Below are 19,950 nucleotides of genomic sequence, written 5' to 3'. Positions count from 1 at the left end.
AGTGATCAAAGAGGTGGCGGTAGGTGGGGCTACCTCCAGTATCCTGTATAATGAATTACACAAAGAAATAATGACAGCACGATGCCTTGACGCATACACAACATGTCGCCTCCACAAGTATGGCTAGCCTAATAGTACATCACAAACATCTAGAGGTGAAACATCACACAATACCTCGTCTGTTAAGAGTTTGATGCTGTAAGGAAGGCAGCACTGCTGGCAAACTTAGAGATCTCGTCCTTGGTGAAGCCACTCGATACTGTACGGCTGTGGTGTGGTGTAGTCGGTAGGCCCAACTGCTTCACGTCCTTTGCTAAAATGAGGTTCTTTTGGCTCCCACTATTAACAATGAATTGCAGCGGCGAACCCTTCACCCACATCTGTGAGTGGAAAAGACGCTCCCCCTCCTCTGGATCTTCTAGCTCATTCTTCTGGATCTTGGCGGTGGCAACAGTGGCGTTGGGCTCCGCATCAATGATCTGCTTCCCTTTGCCATTTCCCTTGTCGGGTTCTGAATCAGGGTCAGAACATGCATTTGATTCTAAAGCCTTCAACTAGGCCACCAACGACTGCTTGGTCCGACACTCACTTGTGCTGTGAGTGGGGCTCTTATGGGTCTCACACCACTTTCTTGTGCCCTTCTTCGACTTCTTGGTGTTGTTCTTTTCTTGCGGCTTCGACGGGTTGTCTTGGTTCACCCTGCTTTGGCTTTATCCTTTTGGTCTTCGGATTTGTAGATCCAAAGTCTCGCTTCTTCTGTTTGAACTTCTGCTCGATTTTGACCGCGTATCGGTACGTTGTGCCGAGCGAGGAGATGTTCAGGAACTCCATCTCTTCCTGGATGTACTTGTGTAGGCAACTGCAGTATTTGAGTACCAAATGCGGCTCAGAATCCTTGATACCCAACTGTGTGCAAAGGGCATGAAAAATGTTTGTGAACTTCGGCACATCTTGGTCCCTTCCCTGCCGCAACGTGGTCCACTTTATGTATTTGTTCTCATAACTTTTGACAGGGTAGTACTGCTCCTTGATGGCATCCCGGAATGAATTCCAAGTGGGTGTCGCTGAAAATAGCGAGCTTGTACTTTCATCCTTCTGCTCGCAGTAGGTTTCCCACTAGTCCTTGACGTGGGGGGCTGCTTTGAGAAGAACGAAAACAATCTTTTCCCGACTCGAAAATTCATGAACAGAAAAATACCCTTCTAGCGGATTTAACCATTTATTTACGTCATCTCCGTCTACTTGACCCTTGAAGATGGGGATTTCAAAATTAACTTGTACCTTAAAGGGTGTGGCGTTTTTAGAGTAACTGTTGGAAATCGATGTGTTGCCTTTGGGTAGCCGCGGAAGGATTTGGGCAAAGCTGTCCATCATCGCGTTCCTTTGTCGCTCAAGGGCTTCATCGAGCAAGATTTTGATAGGATCTCTTGCCCCCTCGTCTTTCTTTTCATCCGCCATGGGAGGCCGTCAGGTTTTTCAAGGCTAGTATTGTAAAGGTTCGACCAGTTCAAGCCCTGACTCCTTATATCCCGATCTCGTTGGGGACATGCAAAGAAAAACAGAGAAAAAGCAGGCCACTGTGATACCACTGATCTGGATTTAAATAGGAACACAACAAATTACAGAGATAACCATAAATACAAAGATGCAGCGGAAACAATACTTCATTTCATAATTGTAAAATACTGAAATATGTTTACAAAACGAAATGTAAATAAACCAGCTAGGGCTATAGTAGCTTATCTTTGAGAAGAGATGTGGCGGCTACATGCTTCTGAATTCTGTTACAATGAGGTTCGAAGGCCTATCTATTGTTGAGAAACAATGGAAAACCCTTAACATCCCAAAACCTAACCCTAGAAGATGAAACACCAAATTGTGGGCCCCGTTTTGGGTAAGTTGGTACATCAACTTCCCAGGGTCGTAACTTTGGCACCCGATCTTCGTTTGACGCATACAATAGCTCGTTAGAAAAATCTATCTGAGCACTACAACTTTGGGAAGAGCAACATCAGTCAATGGACCCATGATGCTCCCAGATTTTCCAAAAAACGTCGTTTAGGGCCTCAAAACGGCTTCGGAAGTTCAGGACCTGAAAAACGGCTAAAAATAGTAAATTGTGCTGTAATTATGGACACTGACAAACTGAAAGAGATAGTTGTAGGTGTCCACGTGGGATAGGTGGGTGGCCACCCATATCCACCTGGATCACGACATGTATTCATAAAAGGTTGCATCTCCATTTTATTTTAGGCTGACTAGTAGGGTGTCTTGATGAAGACTTTGAAGAGGCCAAATAGATTACTTTGCTGAAGAGGATGACTTTATGGAGGAGTCAAATAATAAATGATATTGACAAATAGCCTAAAGCCTTCAATGGAGGCTTGACCTAATATAAATGACCCAAGCATGAAACACATGCTTTAATAAGTCAATAATAAAATTATTTTTGCTTTTCTTTGACATATATATTACATTTGACTTCAAGTACAATTATGAAGACCAGACCTAGTTACATTTTCCAACAGTAAAGCCCTTCACATCTTGATCCAGGAGTGAAGGCTTCTCTCATACTTGAGTTCAAAGGCCAAGCTAGAGATTTTCCATTAATAAAAACAACTTTTATTCCTTTATCTTCTAGCGCAGATATGGATACAAGATTCCTTTTAAACTCGGTACATACAAAACTTCTTGTAGAAAAATAGATTTGCCATCATCTAATTGAAATGAAACTGAGCCATAACCTTTAACTTGGTGAGTAGAATTATCTCCAAGGATAACATTTAAATTAGTCTCCCTCTCAATTAGATTAGAGAGTGCTTCTTCGTAACCAGTAAAGTGTTTGGAAGCACCACTATCAACAAAACAACTATCAAATGAATTTGTAGAAGAAGAACTAGAAAGAGAAGAAACAAGAAAATATTTTGATTGAGTTTTCGCTGCATTATTTCTATAGCTTGGATTTCTTGTTTTGTTAGGATGACATTTTCTTTGATTTTCAGAAGTGTCTTTTCTATAATCAAATTTCATTTTGAATCTAAGTGCTTTTCTTTTTTCTTTACAGTCACGAGCAAAGTGATCATGCTTTTGACAATTAAAACATCTAACTTTTGACATGTCTAGATTCCCTTTATTTGATTTGAAAACAAATTTCTTTTTATTACCTTTCTTGCTTTTGTCATAGGTAGAAAATGCAGTAGGTTCTCCTTCATGATGTGAAATTCTCACTCTCGAGATCATTCTGACCTCTTCTTAGATACGCTTTCCCACGAGCTCATCAAATGCGGGAATAGTGTTGATATTGCTGATGGTGGTGATAGAGTCTCCTAAACAAGAGAAGGGCCTCCAAGCGCAATCGACACCATTTATTTGTTGGGTACAACGTCACCAATTGTTGACAGTTGATTTTTGATTTTGGTCATTCTCAAGAAGTATGCTTGAGCTGTTTCTCCTTTGCTCATCTTGATGTCCTTCAGCGGATTCTTCAAGGTAATAATCTTGTTCAAGTTTCTAATTGCAAACATGCCAATTAGTTTGTCATACATTTTTTTAGCTTTATTCAAACCAAAAACATAAGTAATGAGATGGTCACTAAGGGATCAAGGATAATTTTTCTAGCTTTGATTTCAACATTTTTATGATTGGATTTGACAACACTTTAATTCTATGGTGGATCAACAATTGTGTCTTCAACATACTCCAAAACTTTGTGTTTTTCGAGAGTGATATTTAGCCTTGCTTTCCATGGAGCAAAGTTTGACGCATCATTCAACTTCTCCTCTATATCGAAGTAGGATGAAGTCATCTTAATAAGAAAACTTTGGCAGCAAGTGGGGCTTCTTCAGGTGATCTATAGTCTCTTTGAACTTGTCTTCACCAAGGCTCTGATACCATGTTAAATTTGAAAGTTCTATGTAGAAATTTAAAAATTCTTTGTAGAAACCTGAATGTTCTATGTAGAAAACTGAATGTACTTGCAGAAAATTGAATGTACTTTGCAGAACACTGAATGGAACTGAGTAGACGTTGCAGAAAACTGAATGCGCTTTGCAAAAAGTTGAATGTACTTTGTAGAAAATTGAATGTAGTTTGCATAAAATTGAATGTACTTTGCAGAAAATTGAATGTTCTATGTTATTACAATTACTTAGAATGTAAATTTCTTCTTCACAACTTTTCAGATCAACCATTGTAGATAGAACATAGGCTTAAGGATCATATGAAGACAACCAAGCACAAATATGAGACACTGAGAGTTAGGTCCAATGACCAGGGAAAAACCCACTAGGGGGAAACCCAAATGATTCTTTTTCTGTTAGATTTCTTCAATTGTTTAGTTGAGTACAAAGGGAGAGAGAGAAGAGAATGATTAAAGTCATCAATGTCTGATCAACTTGTAGTTGAAGTGCTCTTGCTCTTTGCTTGAAAACCTCTTCCTTCTTTTAATCAGATCTTGTCCTTCACACTTGCTCTAACTCTTCCTTTGCTCTTACTCTTCACTTGATCTTACACTTTTCTTGCACACACTCAACTCTAACTCTCCTTCTTCACAATGAACATGTTACTCTCAACTCTCACTTGCTCTTGCTAAATTAGATGAGAAAGGAGAAGAGTTACAAAATGAATTCATTCTATAAGCCAATAATAGGACAATCAAATTCCAAGCGGGAGAAGTTACTTGAGGAGAAGTGTAACTCATATCAAAAAGGGAGAGAGAGGTACGCTTGTCTTGAGGAGTTACAATTCGAATTAGGGAGAGAGAGGGAGTTACACTTAGACATGAGAGAATATTTGGTGAGAGTTTCAAATCAAATTGAATAAGGGAGTTACAAATGCATTTAATGAGGAGGAGTTACACTTTTGCCATACATTTAATTAGTGAGGGAGAGTTACATTCTCTTAAGTGTGGAGTTACTATTTTATTTTAAAGTGGATTCCATATGTCGCGATTATTGTTGATCATTTAGACATGACTTTCTAATTTTATAAAGTCACTTCCAAATTGAAATGTGACTTACTATTTTTGGAAAGTAATATTAGAATTGTCAAAAATGAAATTTTATGATAGGTGGTTCAAACAGAACTGAAAGTTTTGATTTCTTTTAGGAGAAATTTATCATTGAGTTGCCAAATTTTAACAATCATTACAAGTGGTATCTTCATTCTAATTCTCTTTGGTCCGTATGATATGTTAGGATATAGAAATAAATAATTAAAATTAAGAATATTAATATAAAAATATATATAAATAAAAATATAAGACTTGGGTTAGTAATGAAATTAGAATAATATATTGTAAAAAGGAAAACAATAAAAATAAAAATAAAAATTATTAGAATAATAATAAGAATCAAAATAAAGTAGAAAGAGGTGGGTTTGCAAAGAAGAAGATCAACATCAACATGTTGAAGTCATCCTGTAAAAATAGATAAGCGATGTGTGCAGCTAAAGAGAATCTTGCTTATGATGCTTTGAGGACAAAGCATTCCTTAAGAGGGCTGCAGTGTAACAAACATAGATATATATGGTAAATAATAAGTTGTTATTGGAGAGACATGTCCCAAAGGACATGACTGTTGTGAGGGGGCACCTTGCCTAATATATAAGCAGGGTCTTGATTGTAACATTCAACCAATTCTATCATTCTATCAATATATTTTACAACACATTTGTATATTTTGCATTTTAAATTCACATAGAACATTGTTTGGAAGGATGTTTGGGACATATTGCTAGTATCAGAGGGGAACTCAGTTATGAGTTCCAAGTGGGTCTACAATATCTAACATGCTATAAATGATAACATTGAGAAGTTGAAAGTGAGGTTTGTAGTGAGAGGGTTCTCTTAGAGAGAGGGAGTGGACTGTTAGGAGACATTCGCTTTAATTATTGGGTGCACTTCTATTAGAGTTGTTATGCCAATGGTTTTATATATGGGCTAGAGAATACAATAGATGGATGTGAAAACAACTTTCCTTAATGGGATTATTGAGGACGAAATGTACATAGAGATGCTCCAGTGCTTTTATGCAAATGGGAAGGAGTCTGACGAGTGCAAGATTAAGAGTGCCTTATATGGAGTCAAGCAGGCATTGAGAGCATAGTATTTTAGGATTGATGGATATGTACAAAGTATGCGTTTCACAAAAAATGAGGTAGATCCTAACCTCTATTATATATTCATTTAGGTTGATTTGCTTATTTTGTTACTATATGTAGATGACTTATTATAGGTGCAAAGAAGCTCATTGCAGGCTGCAAAGCAAACATGGATAATAAGTTTGAGATGGACATTGGTTTGATGCATTAGTTCTTGGGGTTGGAGGTTTGGCAGAGCCTAGGGGAGATTTTCTTTGGTAGGGTAAGTATGCAATTCATATTCTAAACAAACCTATGGCCACATCCATGATCACTAATTTGTAGAAGGTTGTAGCTTCATATTTAGAGTTGGTGTATCCCACAATGTACAGGCAAATGATAGGTTCGTTAATATATTAGGTTAACACTAGGCAAAATATATGTTTTATAGTGAACATGTTGAATCAATTCAAGGGGGGACTAAGGCAGGAGGTTTGTGTAGAAACAAAACATGTGTTGAATTATTTCAGGGGCATGTTGAAATATGGTTTGAGATATCTTGGAGATGGTGAAGTGAGGTTGCAAGGTTACTCAAAACTTAAATTCGGTAGGAAGTGCAATAGACACCTTAGGGTGTTGCCTTAGCTTGGGATCAACAATGGTATCATGGTTTAGTAGGAGCTAAGCTTTTGTGGTCCTTAGCTTAGCAAAGGGACAATACATGGCACCTAGTACTACTAGTTGTGAGGGCATCTGGCTTCTTAAGTTACTTGTGGGGTTGTTTGATAATGCATTGGTGCTATAATCATTTATAGTGTTAATTAGAGTTTTGTCAAACTCTTCAAGAATTCAATGTTTAATGATAGGTCCAAACATATAGAGATCGAATATTGCTTCATAAAGATGGGGTTTAGAATGGATTAGTGAAGTGCCAACGTATTCCCATGGATTGACAAGTAGTTGGCATTTTGACTAGACCTCAAGCCAAAGGGATGTTTGAGGCATTCATAGATAAACTTGGTTTGGTGCATAATTCCTTCCTTTCTAAGAGGGAGTGTTGAGAATTATAGCTTGAATAAGGACTTTGCACATGTTTAGTGTGAATATGAGAGAAGCAATTCAAGATATTCTTGAAATTAATTCTATTTAGGATAATAATCCTATTTGTTATGTCATATTTAGCAGTTGAGTTTAAAAATGTATCTCATGCATGGATTAGGCTAGGGGAAATCTTAAAAATAGATTCTTCCTTAAAAGTATAAAGATAGGGCAAGGTAGATGTTTTTACCTCACACAATGTTGCACGAAGCGGGAGCGAAGCGGAAGCGCGGAAGCGGAAGCGGGAGCGCGGAAGCGTCATTTTCCAAAAATCTAGGAAGCGAAGCGTCCGCGGAAGCGTCTGCTATATATATATATTTTTATATTTTTTTGCATTTATACTCAAAACAAACATCCCAAATACCAAATTAATTGTAGAAGACATGAAAACATGCATATTTTTGCATAAATCAAGATAGATATGGCATCCATGATTCCATTGTAGTTACTAGTATGTACAACAATCATCTATATTCTAGCTATTACAAACATACATCAAATTTTTAAGCATATTATAAAACATAAAACATTTAAGCATATTATAAAACATAAAACATTTAAGCATATTATAAAACATAAAACATAGAGCATATTATGATTTATCTAGCAAGTGAGCAACTATCAACATTTGTCATGTCCAAAATTCAAATAATAATGTTTACAAAATATGTCACTTGGTCACCGCCAAGCCAAAAAGGTTCAAAATTCAAATTCACAAGTCTACAAGTCTAATGAGTAATCTATGACAAAAAGTAGTAGATTGTGAATATATCTACTAATCTCTCCTCCTTCCACCACGAATAGAACGTGGTGGCGGGCCTCCACGTGGTGGCAATGAAGAAGATGGTGCCTGTGGAAGTCGTGGCACTGAAACTGATGAAGAAGAACCCCCTGCTGTTGGTGTTGAACCATGGAACCTAGGAACCAAGGGACCAGATGGGGGTGGTGGCATATCAACACGGTCATCATCATCCTAGAATCGCTCAAAAAATTCATGCAAAAAAAAAACACTAGTTAACAAAAAAATTAAAAACATGAATTAGAGAAATGCTTTATAAGGGAAAATTGGAAAATTAATACCACAATGGACATACCTGGAAAAGAGCATCCTCTAATTGCTCTAGTCGCAACACTCCATCCTCCAAATTGGGCTCCTCTGGATTCTTGTCCCAAATCAACAAGTCTTTATTAGACTTTGCATCTTCACAGTAATGGGACAACAATCGCAAGTTGTAATGAACATAAACCAAGCTCTCTGCCCGGTCTAAACTCAACCTGTTCCTTTTAACACTGTGGATGAAAGAATAAGAGCTCCAACACCTCTCTGCAGAAGAAGTGTCTACCACCTGTGATAGCACCCGCAATGCCAAACTCTGTGGAAGTGGAGTACCCCCTCCATGCATGTTCCACCACTCAAGAGCAAAAAAAGTCTCTCGATCTTTAATTGCATGCATGCTCCCAAATGGACCAGTGTTGAGCGTATAGTTGCTCACCTGTCTCCGTACCAATGCAGCGTCCTCCTCATCAGGGATTAATTTACTCAATGCAGCCATATATTTTTGGTGAACTTCTTGATCTTGGTGTGGTTTTCTCCTGCTTCCCCCCCCAGGTGCTGGTGTTGAAAGCCATGATGGATGATAGTATTTAGGTGTCAAAACATATGCTAATGCATGCAAAGGAATATTTAGCATTTCCCATCGGTTTTGCACCTCTACACGAATATAATTGTACAAGGTGGTACCTCTAGGCTCAACAATGTCTTTAATCTGCCCCAACATGCTATCCATTTGCTCATACACCTCCCCAATTACTGGTCGATCTGAATCTGCAAACTTGATCATGTAATAAATTGGTTTGGTGAATTGCAAAACATATTTAACCTGTGACCAAAAGTAACTGTCAAGAACAGTGTCCTTGACTGCATTAGCACCATCTGTGTCAGTGTTAATTTCATCGCATGTTTCAACACACACCAGATTAGTTAAAGCTTGTCTCACCTTCACTAGCCGCCTAAAGGTGAGGTAATAACTAGCAAATCTTGTCTTTGCAATTTTAAGCAATTGCAACTTGGAGTAAGTGCCATAGAAGTAGTTTACCCTTGTATGCCCTGTGATGAATTTAATGAGCTGCTTCCCTTTCATGTAAACCTCAGCAATCCACCCACATTCTTTGTGTTTCACAATATCATGCATCAAAAGGTTCAATGTGTGAACCAGGCACCCAGACCAAAAGATGTGTGGATGAGTAAGCTCAATAATTTTTCCTGCTGCCTTACAATTTGCTGCATTATCTGTGATCACTTGAACCACATTATTCGGACCAACATCTTTGATTGATTTCAATAGGAGATCTGCAATGTTTTGTGCAGTTGCAGTGATGGAGGAGGAGTCATGACATGCAATAAATACTGCACCACTAGAAGAAACACCAAGAACATTTATCAAATGTTGGTTTCTAATATTTGTCCACCCATCTGATACAATGGATACCCTAGAATCTACCCACTCATTTGTAAAACGTGTCAAAGCTCTTTGAACCTTAGCTTTTTCTCTTTCTAATAACACTGTTCTAGCTTTCTCATAGTTGGGGGCCTTGTATCCTTTTGGGGCTTCATTGATGGCCTTTACCATGTCATGCCAATAGGGAGAGCGAAGCACATTGAATGGTACACCGCAAGCACAAAGAAAACGGACTATCTTTCCATCCACATCATCCCTCCCAGCAACATTAAGGAAATCCCCTATTGTTCTTCTACCTCCAGAACTTGCAGAAGTACCATGAGGAGATGAGCAACTACCAAATTTAGAGGTTGCAGTTGCACTTGATTCAGAATGAGTTTTTTGTTTCTTGTTTTTTTGTTGTGCAGCCATCTCTATTTGGATGTATTTTCTTCTTTCTTCAGTTGAAATGTTTGGGCAAATTTGTACCCCCACAGAACCCTTTTTTTCATCACTGTCTAGCACCCCACAAAGATGCCTCCTCAGACGGGTATATGAACCACAATATGGTTTTCCTCCATGACAACCATGAGGGCACACAAATTTGTAAGATCCACCACCCTTTCCCCCATCAAGTTTGGTCACATAGTTCCACAAGGGTGTTGATGTAGCTTTCCCATGTTGTGTTTCAGTGTCCCCTTCAAGTTCATCCCCTTCCTCTTCAAACCCTTCCTCCTCATCATACATTGGGTCACTACTATTAGGACCATCACCAATGTCCTCTTCTGTTTCTTCCCTTCTATTCCTCACCCTTGCCATCATTAAAACCAAGAGTGGAATGATACATAGAAGCCAAAAGAACACCATCTTGGAATATGGATATAGGTGGTGGACAACGGCAACCTGTAAATAAAGGAGCAAGTAGAAACAATGGGAAAGAGTAGGAGAGGGAGGAGAAAAATACAATTTTTTTTTCAAAAAAACAAGGGAGTTTGGGGTTTGAACTTACCTCTTTAGCTCTTGTAGATGAAGTCCTCCAAGCTCTTGCTCCAAGCTCCTCCTCCTTCTCCTAGCTCTTCCTTCTTCACTCCTCCAAGCTCTCCTCTCTTCTCCTCTCCTTTCCTCTCTTCTCTTCTCCTCTCCTCTCTTCTCTTCTCCAACTCTCATAAACTCAAAGTGAGAAAATGAGAAATGAATGGGGGCTTTATTCTTTTCATTCCTCACCTTAAACTCACCCTAACCTCACCCTAACCCACTCCCTTAAGCTTTAGTTAACTTAACTTTAAAAAAAAATTAAAAAAAAATTTGTTTTTCTCTTGGGCGCGCCCCTTTCCGCCGAAGCGTACAAAAGCGTGCGTGAAGCGCACGCTTCCTGCTCCGAAGCGTGGCGCTTCGGCGGCCCGAAGCGCCGTACGAAGCGCGCTTCGGAAAAACCAGGAAGCGCAATTTTTTTTAGGAATCGCGCTTCCTAATTTCCGAAGCGCGCTTCGGAAGGCGCTTCGTACGGCGCTTCCGTACGGGGCGCGCTTCCGAGCTTTGGAGCGGGGGGGGGGGGGGGGCGCTTCCTGCAACACTGATCTCACACAAGCAATTGAGTAGAGAGGGAGAACATAGATAGCCAAGAAAGAGGCATTCATAGGTAGTGCAAAATCTCGTACAACATACTTATCAATTTTATACAATTCTACTAAAGTTTGTGTTGTCGCACAGATTGTCTAGGCACCACGACAATGTTTAGATCGGGGGCTGTCACCTTGATCCCCGTTCTCTCCGTTTAAGCAGTGTCCTTGAAGCAGGCAAAGGGGGGTAGACCCTATGGGATAAAGGAGAACCAGCTGGGAGTTAGCCGGTTTGGGAGACACAACGAGGCAATCAAAAACTTGATTAAGGCTTAGCAAGGCTTAAAATTTGATTAGACTTTAAATAATTAACACCAACGCCTTATGGAGTTAATGATCTCACTAGATGAAATGCAAATCAAGTAATTGGTTTGCTGCTGCTTAGGAAATAGAGATATAATTCTACAATAAACCTTTTTGACAATCGCTTGAAAATATTTGCCAAAATGTCTAGCATATAATGAGCATGATTAATTTCACCAGATGCAAGATATTCAATAGATGCACAAAGTTATAACATTTAAATTTCAAAAGATTGAAAACTTTAAATAACCATGAAACTTAAAAGCTAACAACCTAGAATTTAAAATGATTATGCTTGAAATTCCAAATCTAGGAAATTTATCATTTTCCAATAGTTAAACTCCAAATAGAAATTTGAGCACATTTAACTATAGAAAAATGACAAATATTAATACCACAAAAATTCTCCTTTAAATTTTACCCTTGATGAATGAGGATTTTTTTTTCTTTCTTTTAGGATTTTTATTTTTTTATATGAAAATCTAAACAAAATAAATCAAAACCTAAAGACTAACCCTTTTTTTATGCTGTTTTGGATTTTTTATTTTTATTTTTTATTATTTTGGATTTATTTTAAAATCAAAATCAAAATAGAACAAAACTAAAATTAAATATATCCAAAGCTAAAACTAAAACCTAACTTAAATAAAATCAAAATCTAATTCTAAAGCTAAAACCTAATCGTATCAAATATACAATAATGAAAATCGAATTTTTTAATTTTTTATATATTAAAACACACTTCAAAAAAAATATGCTAACTTAAGGAACAAAATAAAATTCTAAACTAAAATTTAAATACATAAAAAAAAGCTTAACCTTAAATCATGAATACACTAACCTAATCATACCCATACTTAACAACAAAGAAAAGAAAATCGAATGTGTATTGCTGTTGACATGGGATCAGCGCTATACATTGCATTTTTGGAGGAAAGAGATGGACAATGGATTGGGGTCGAAGAGAATAAGGGTGTGTGTGGGAGAGATTGCAGACAATGAGGAGTATGGTTGCTTTGAGAGAAGAGTAGTGAGGAAAATACGTAGGGAGAGAGGAGCAACGATGAGGGTTTAGACAACTGCGAGAGAAAGGGATTTGATTTGCAGCAGGGCGAGAGGAGCTGAAATTTCCAGAAAACCCATGGCAACATGCATAAATCAGATTTTTCTGCTAGAAAACTAACCTCAGGCAACAGAAAGACTAAAAACCCAGGCAGTAGATAGGAGAATTTCCACCAAAACCTCTAAATATTTTCCAGAGATCTTAATAAAATTTTTAACTCGCTCTGCTTCAGATTTATTTGAAACCCTTAAAAATTCCAGATTTAAAAAATTTAAAACTCTTGGATTGCAAAATTGTACACCTGCAAAAACTGTTTCCAAGGCTAGATCTTACCCTCCAGGACCTAGATTTGGCTTCAAGATTGAACTTCACCTTCAGATCTGCAACCTGCAATGACAAAAACAAAACACCGAGAAACAAAATATACAATGATGAAACTATAAAACCCCAAAAACCAACTAAAAAATTACAGTAGCTACAAACTGAAGGCTCTAAGTAGCCAGATTTATCATTATGCCATGAATATTTTAAAATTTTAGATTTAAGGAGAGGTGCTTTGCAAAAAACCCTTCATGCATCAACAACGAAATTTCTAATGATAAGCCCGAGATTCAATCAAGCTGGGCTCTTTAGAAAATGCAAATAGGGAGTTGGCTGGTCCAACTGAAAACTTTCGCGAATGCCCGATGATCTCAAAATCGAGGATTCCCTGCACAGCTCAATTCAACCATTAACGTAGAGAGAGAAAACAACAATAAAATTCTGATTAAATGGAGATACCTACTATTATATTCAGAATTTAAACTACCATTCAAACTCCAGTGATCAAGCAAGATACCTGTTCTTAAATCACTCTTTAAAAAGCTATCATCAATGGCTGAAAATGAAATCTATGCATGAAAATAAAACATCTTACAACATTCCCATGAAGAGTAACACCAACGGAAATTAACCCCAAAGTCTTTTTTTATTGCTCATAAAAAAAGTTTGCAAGAGTTTTCACTTATCACACGACTCAAAGATTGAATGGTCTTAACTGACAACTGACCTCCTATTTAGAGACAAATCTTCCAACGGTTAGTTCGAGTGATACTTGTCAAAGCGATCTTGACTGTTGATGAGGATCAAAACTTCTTTTAATCTCATCCGTTGAAATTTTAAAATATTGAAAAAATTCGAAATTATCAATTAAATTCATTTTAATTAATTCAAAAATTAAAATTTTGAATTAATTTCTTCAAAATTTTGACTTTGACTTAACCCTAGGGACCAATGGCATAAAATTTTGCAAAATAATCAATTAACCTTAGTCCTTAGACCTTTTAAAATTTAATTTTTTAAAGGACCCTCGAATTTAGCCTTTGGAAAATTTAAATACACCTAGGACTTAGGACTTATGAGGGGATAAATTATTTTTTTTAACCCTCAAGACATTTTACATCAAGATTTTTACATTTTTACATTTCAAGGGGGAAAACCCATTTGATATAGACCTTCATAGACTATTGAGTTTTGCGACACAAACATATTCTATCAAATCAAGCAATTTGTAATAACCCAACCAAATAGTTAGGATTACTCCCAAATCACTTTTACATATACTCGATTTAGTACACTAGGACTCCCCTAACATTCTAGTGACAAAATTCATTTCGGCTTTGGGGTAAGGCTGAAGGAAAACTCTGCCGATCATGGATCGGTGAGACAGAAAACCTTCCGGAATGTAGATTATCACCAAAAAATTAGGTTTACCTAGGCGATTACATACATGACACAGATCTGCTAAGATTATTTACAATTTACACATGCAGATTGGGTTTACAATATAACATGATCAGGCTGATGATGATAGCAGGGACACATCGATTAGGTGATATCCCTTTTGCGAAAAAAAGGGGTTGTATTGCTATGGGTAATTGACACGTAGTGGTCAACAGTTTGTATTATCATACAAATAATACCATATGGAGCCACACGTTAATGCTATACAATTGTCATAAAGTTTGTAAAATAGGTAACAATTGTTTTTGTCTTTTAGTTGTTGTACCTCTCAAGTGACTTGTAAAAGCTCAAGTTTGCGGTGATTTTGATAATCATGTAGTGCTATTTTTGATGGAGTATATGGAGGTTTCCTTGTAATTTTTTTGAAGGAATGAAAGGTTAATTTGAAGGAGTAATTACTTGTATATGTGTGGAATTAATACTTATGCCTTTGTTGTTTAGCTTCTAACTATTGTATGATTGATACTATGGTTTGATATTTATTGTCAACATTTTATTTTGCTGGAGTAAAAATTGTATTACCTTCTAGATAGGAGATACATGAAAAGTTGATAAATTTAGATTGGTTGGTTAGTGGGGAATCCAACCAAATCTTGGTTGGTCAGATACATATACTAAGATTATGGTCTTTGAGGCCATAAATTAGGGATTTTCAAGGATCTTTTCTTCCTTTTTTTCTTACAAACATCAATTCATACTGTGATGAAGTCTGAAAAGCGCGAGGGATCGAGAGCGATTGCATCACACATTGGAGGGGAGAAGAATCCTGCTGCAAAGGAAATTTTGCTTGGATTAACAAATCTGTAGTAATGGCATCAAAATCTCCTAGAGGCAGGGCGGCGATTGAAGGCTTTAGGGTATCCAGAAAATGATTGGTAAGAATAATCTTGGCCCCATTGTCGATGAAGTATTTGATGGTGGGAGTATTGAACCACAATCTTGATCCAATGGCGAGGTGACCCTCAGAAAGAGATGTGGCCAATGACTTGTAGATTTGGTATCAGGGCAAATCGACCATCCGTTTAGCAATGTAAATCTACATTAAGTCAACATCAATGTGTAATTAAGATTTGTCTCCAAAGTTTTGCAAATTTAAAAATTCAAATTTAAACTTTTGTTAAGGTCATCTCAGGGATTCAGGCCATGTCAGCCCCGCTCTAGAAGCCTCCTCCATCACTGTATATATGGCTTAGACTTCTCTATGGTGTGCATCAATCAATCACGCATACATCTATCCTTTGTTTGAGATTTTGACACCCTGCATTGCGACGCCCATCTGTGAGAGTAAGACCAAGTTTGAAGAAATTTCATGGCACATCCTTCTCTGATATATTTGTTGGCAAAGACAAATTTTTGGAGGACTGTTTGAGGGTTGAATCTGGGTTTTTATGATTAGTTTTGGAATGGCTTTTTCATTGTTCTCTTTGAGGCTCAAACTTGTTTTCCTGAGGCCCATTTTGGCTAGCTTGAGACCACCATTTGACGCTTGGCTATGAGATAATTTTTGGCTCCCTTTGACATGAATCTCTGCGGTTGTTTATGGCATCTATTCAGCTTATTCAATAAACTTTTTGAGGATTATTATGAGCTCTGTCGTAGGCCCCTGTTTGCATTTCTGTGGTAGAACATAAGCCCACTCCTATTGCATTTCAATGACATAATAAAGGCCTATCTGTGGGACTTTTCTGAGGCTGTTTGGAACCTTGTTACATGAATGATTCTGTGACTTGATTTCTGAGGCTCTTTGGCCCTATTTCTTGAGGCTTGGATCTGTACTCCTGAGGCTCACTTCGGATAACTTGAGGCTGTTTTAAGGCTACCCTTGAGGATTGTTTTCAGAGCTATTTTAAGACCTGTTCTGTACTTTTTTCAAGACCAAAATTTGAGGCATTTTGTAACAGTACTTCAACCTTCTTCCAGATTAGTAAAGCTGTGCTTATCTGAGGTTAAAACAACGCTATATTTGACCTATTTGAGGTAATTTTTGGAGGCTGTCTTAAGGGCTGATTCAAGAACTATTTTCGTTACAGTGCAAAATCAAGTTTTGAGGTCTGGGTTTGAGATGTCAATTTTTGCATCTGTTTGAGTTTTTTCTTGAAGGCCGATTTATATTGTGTTAAGGAGAGGCTTCTAGGGCAACTGTAGCCTTATGGATGTTGATCAATCTCAGGCCTGGGCAGTGAAAGAGGATGAATTCATGCTTCATTTAGTGAAGTAGTTTGAAACATTGAATGACAATTTAAGGGATGTTTGAAAGGACACATTGTATACAACAATAGAAGAATTGACCTTTGGGCTGTCTTTCGATCTTCCTTCAAGTCAAGATTAAGGATAAAACAAAGATTGGGGCTAAAGAAAATCTTTGAGTAAAATGCACAATCATTGGCGGATAGAAGGTCAAATCAGAGACATAATAAGGGCATCTTCAGGGAATAACACTTGGCAAATCTGAAGCAAATCATGTGGCACATCTTTCATCAACAAGCTTAACTAAGGTATGAAGCACGATTTGTAAATTGCTTAGTTTATGATTGAGTTAAGAGTTGAGAGTATATAAGGAGTTGTTCTGAGATTTGGCAGTTGATATAGATTGGCACATCATAGTACATCAGTCAACAATAAAGGGGTTTTATTGAATATCGTTGTAAGCGGGTCATTGTCCTTGGTATGGGATCCCACAACTATTTTTCTATTTTTATATTTTTCAGGGTGGTTGGGTGGTTGCGTGGTGCAATGGCAAGTTGGAGCTTTTTGGGTGTTGGAGCATCCTTTCAGTTGGAGCTGATAAAACTTGAGCATTAGAGCATTCTTCCAGTTGGAGTTGGTAAATAATGGTGTTGGTGCATCCCTTCAGGAGTTGGAGTTTCCTGATAAATAGAATGCTTTTCTAGAGTACTAGGAAATTGGAGCTTCCCTATCAGTTGGAGTTGAGGAATATTGTACTCATAAATTATTAGAAAAACATTCAGTGGTTTTTCTCTCGGATGGGTTTCCACCTAATTTTTTTGTGTACTGTTCTTGTGATATGTTGCTGATCTACGTTTTGATGTTAATGCTTTGAAAGTTAATAATTAACTGATTGTAAGTGAAACACTGATTCACCACCCTCTTAGTATTACCAACATGATTTACCACAGTAATTGTGTTGGATTCACAATTATACTAAGAGGGGGGTGAATTAGTATAATGACAATTTTTATTTTTACTTATTTAAACATTTGAACATCATAAAACATCAATCTCATAAATTGAACAAGTAACACAAGATATACGTGGAAACCCTTGTGGGATAAAAGCACAAAACTTCTATTTATGAAAGATCTTATTGGTGCCAATTTACTATTACATCAATTTGTAGGCATCAACCTACAAGAGACACCGATCCCTTTTGCTTCTTTGGAGGCACCAACTTATAGGAGACACAAATCCCCTCTGCTGCATTGTAGGCACCAACCTAAAGAGACACCAATCCCCTTTGCTGCAAATATTCGTAGGCACTAACCTACTTGCTTGCTTCTTCACAATGTTTTTTAGTTGCTTCTGCTTTCACCAAGTTTGTTGGTTGCTTCTGTCTTCACCTATTCTACTAGTTTCTTTTGCATTCACTATGTCTACCTGCTACTTCTTCTTTCACCAAATCTACTTCTCCCAAAACTTGTTGCTTTTGGCTTCCCAAGAACGAATTTGCATGGCATGCCATGCATCCAATTTTGAAAATATGGCATTGAAATTTCTATCATAGGTACTTAGAGATTTGTTCCCTACATCTTAGAAAGAAAGTTATAGCAAAAATGACGTGCTAACTTTTTTGAAGATGTTTCATGAGCATTCATGTCTCACGAACTTCCTCAAATCATATCTCCGAAATTGTAGTGAAATAGTGTCTGAAATTTCTACCATAGGTAACTTGAGATTTGTCCTTTGTCTCCTCTAATTTTCAAATTTTAAAACATCACAGAAGGAAATATATTTAGAAAATGCCAATTTGACCCATTCGAAGAAAATTTCTGGAGCATTCAAGAAGCCTAACTTCCATAAAGCATATCTTTGAAATTATAGTGAACCAAGGTTTGCCATTTGAACCACAGGTACATGATGATTGTCTATCTCCACATGGTCTTAAACATCTCGAAACAAAAATTATAATGAAGATGCCAAGTTGGCATCTTTGAAAAAAGATTTCAAGAGCATTCAAGAAACCTAACATCCTTAGACCATATCTTTGATATTATAGCGAATCAATGTCTGAAATTTGGAGCATAGGTACGTGAAGATCTTCTATTTGTATCATCCAAGTTTCACATTTCGAAACATCCCAAAAGAAAAGTTATAGCAAAAATGCCAAGCTAACTTGTTTGAAGAAGATTTCAGGAGTTTTCAAGAAGCCTAACTTACATAGACCCTATCTCCAAAATTATAGCGAATCAATGTGTAAAATTTGAACCACAGGTACATGAATATCTTCTATTTGTATCCTCTAAATTTCGTGTTCGGAAACACCCTAGAAGAAAAGTAATATTGAAAATTCCTAGATGAGTTGTTTACACCATAAATCACATTTTTTGCTTCCACCTTTAGACTGCAAGAATCACCCTAAAAGTTATTCCTCAGCTCCTCTTGAAACCTCAAATCTGTTCTTCGATGGATTGTGTTCAAATGAACTCACAATACCTTTATTTATAGTGTTTGTACATTCACTTATGGGGTTGACTTGTAAAACTAGACAGGTCTGCCTGCTTGTACTTTGGTTGGGTCATGATGAAATCTTTCATATCTCCTTATTCTTGTGGAGTTAGAGGGAGCGCCATACACAGTTCGAAAGGTCTCGGAATAAACTTACCAACCATATATCATATGCTCCCATTTGAGCTACGTAATTGGAGTTATTGCTGCCTCGTTTGCACACCTAGGTTAATGTGGGAAAAATCCTCAACTCCACAAGGTGTGTTTTTGGTGGCAAAGTTAAAGAAGGGGCTGTCACCTAATCCCAACTCTCTTCGTTAAAGCTCTCTTGTAATTAAGCTAAGGGGGGTGGTCCCTAAGAATGATTAGTAAAGTGAAATTTGAGGTTCTAGGAGACTAAGGTTAATGGAACTACTTCTCAAAGATAACTTGATTCAAGATATAATAAGTATATAAATGGATGAGCAATATAAAAGATATATTCAATTATTATCCATGCGAAATTCAAAAGTAAAGAGTATATACTGTAAACCAATGTGGAAAAAGTCGACATTGGGAATAAATCAACAAGGGTCTGGAAATTGAAAAAGTCGTTAAAGTCGAGAGGTTTTTGAAAAAATCGACAAAAACTCCGCAAAATTAAAAAGTACCACTATTCTTCAATGGAAAAATTAGAGTGAACTAGCTCAATGTCACTCCTAAAATGAAAATTGCATGGGAATAAATTGCTTGCAAGTAAATGAACTAGATGCGAATTTGCAAATTGATTCAAATAAAGTGAGACTAAATGGTTCAAAAGATATCAACAATAATCAAGATGACGTATAAGCATAGGTTGACATAAAATGATGAAACAATGTATAAAGGCTTGTGAAACAATTGCCAT

At 37.2% G+C, this 19,950-nt stretch overlaps 1 protein-coding gene across 3 annotated transcripts in view; it reads left to right on the top strand.

Annotated features, from left to right (window-relative positions):
- Positions 1 to 19,950, top strand: part of LOC149191650 (transcription factor E2FA-like) — a 244,080-nt gene that overhangs the window by 178,581 nt on the left and 45,549 nt on the right. Inside the window, exon 12 of one of the 3 annotated variants that reach the window (XR_016254296.1) lies at positions 3,257 to 3,489. The exons of the other annotated variants lie outside the window; for them this stretch is intronic. The gene's annotated coding sequence lies outside the window, so the exon portion shown is untranslated. The remainder of the gene's footprint in view (positions 1 to 3,256; positions 3,490 to 19,950) is intronic. 3 annotated transcript variants of the gene reach the window in all.

Source organism: Pinus tabuliformis, chromosome 2_2, assembly GCF_031772625.1.
Source record: "Pinus tabuliformis cultivar Carrire ecotype Pingquan chromosome 2_2, CPIR1, whole genome shotgun sequence".
In the NCBI taxonomy this organism is placed as follows: domain Eukaryota; kingdom Viridiplantae; phylum Streptophyta; class Pinopsida; order Pinales; family Pinaceae; genus Pinus; species Pinus tabuliformis.
This window is presented reverse-complemented; position numbering and strand designations above follow the sequence as displayed.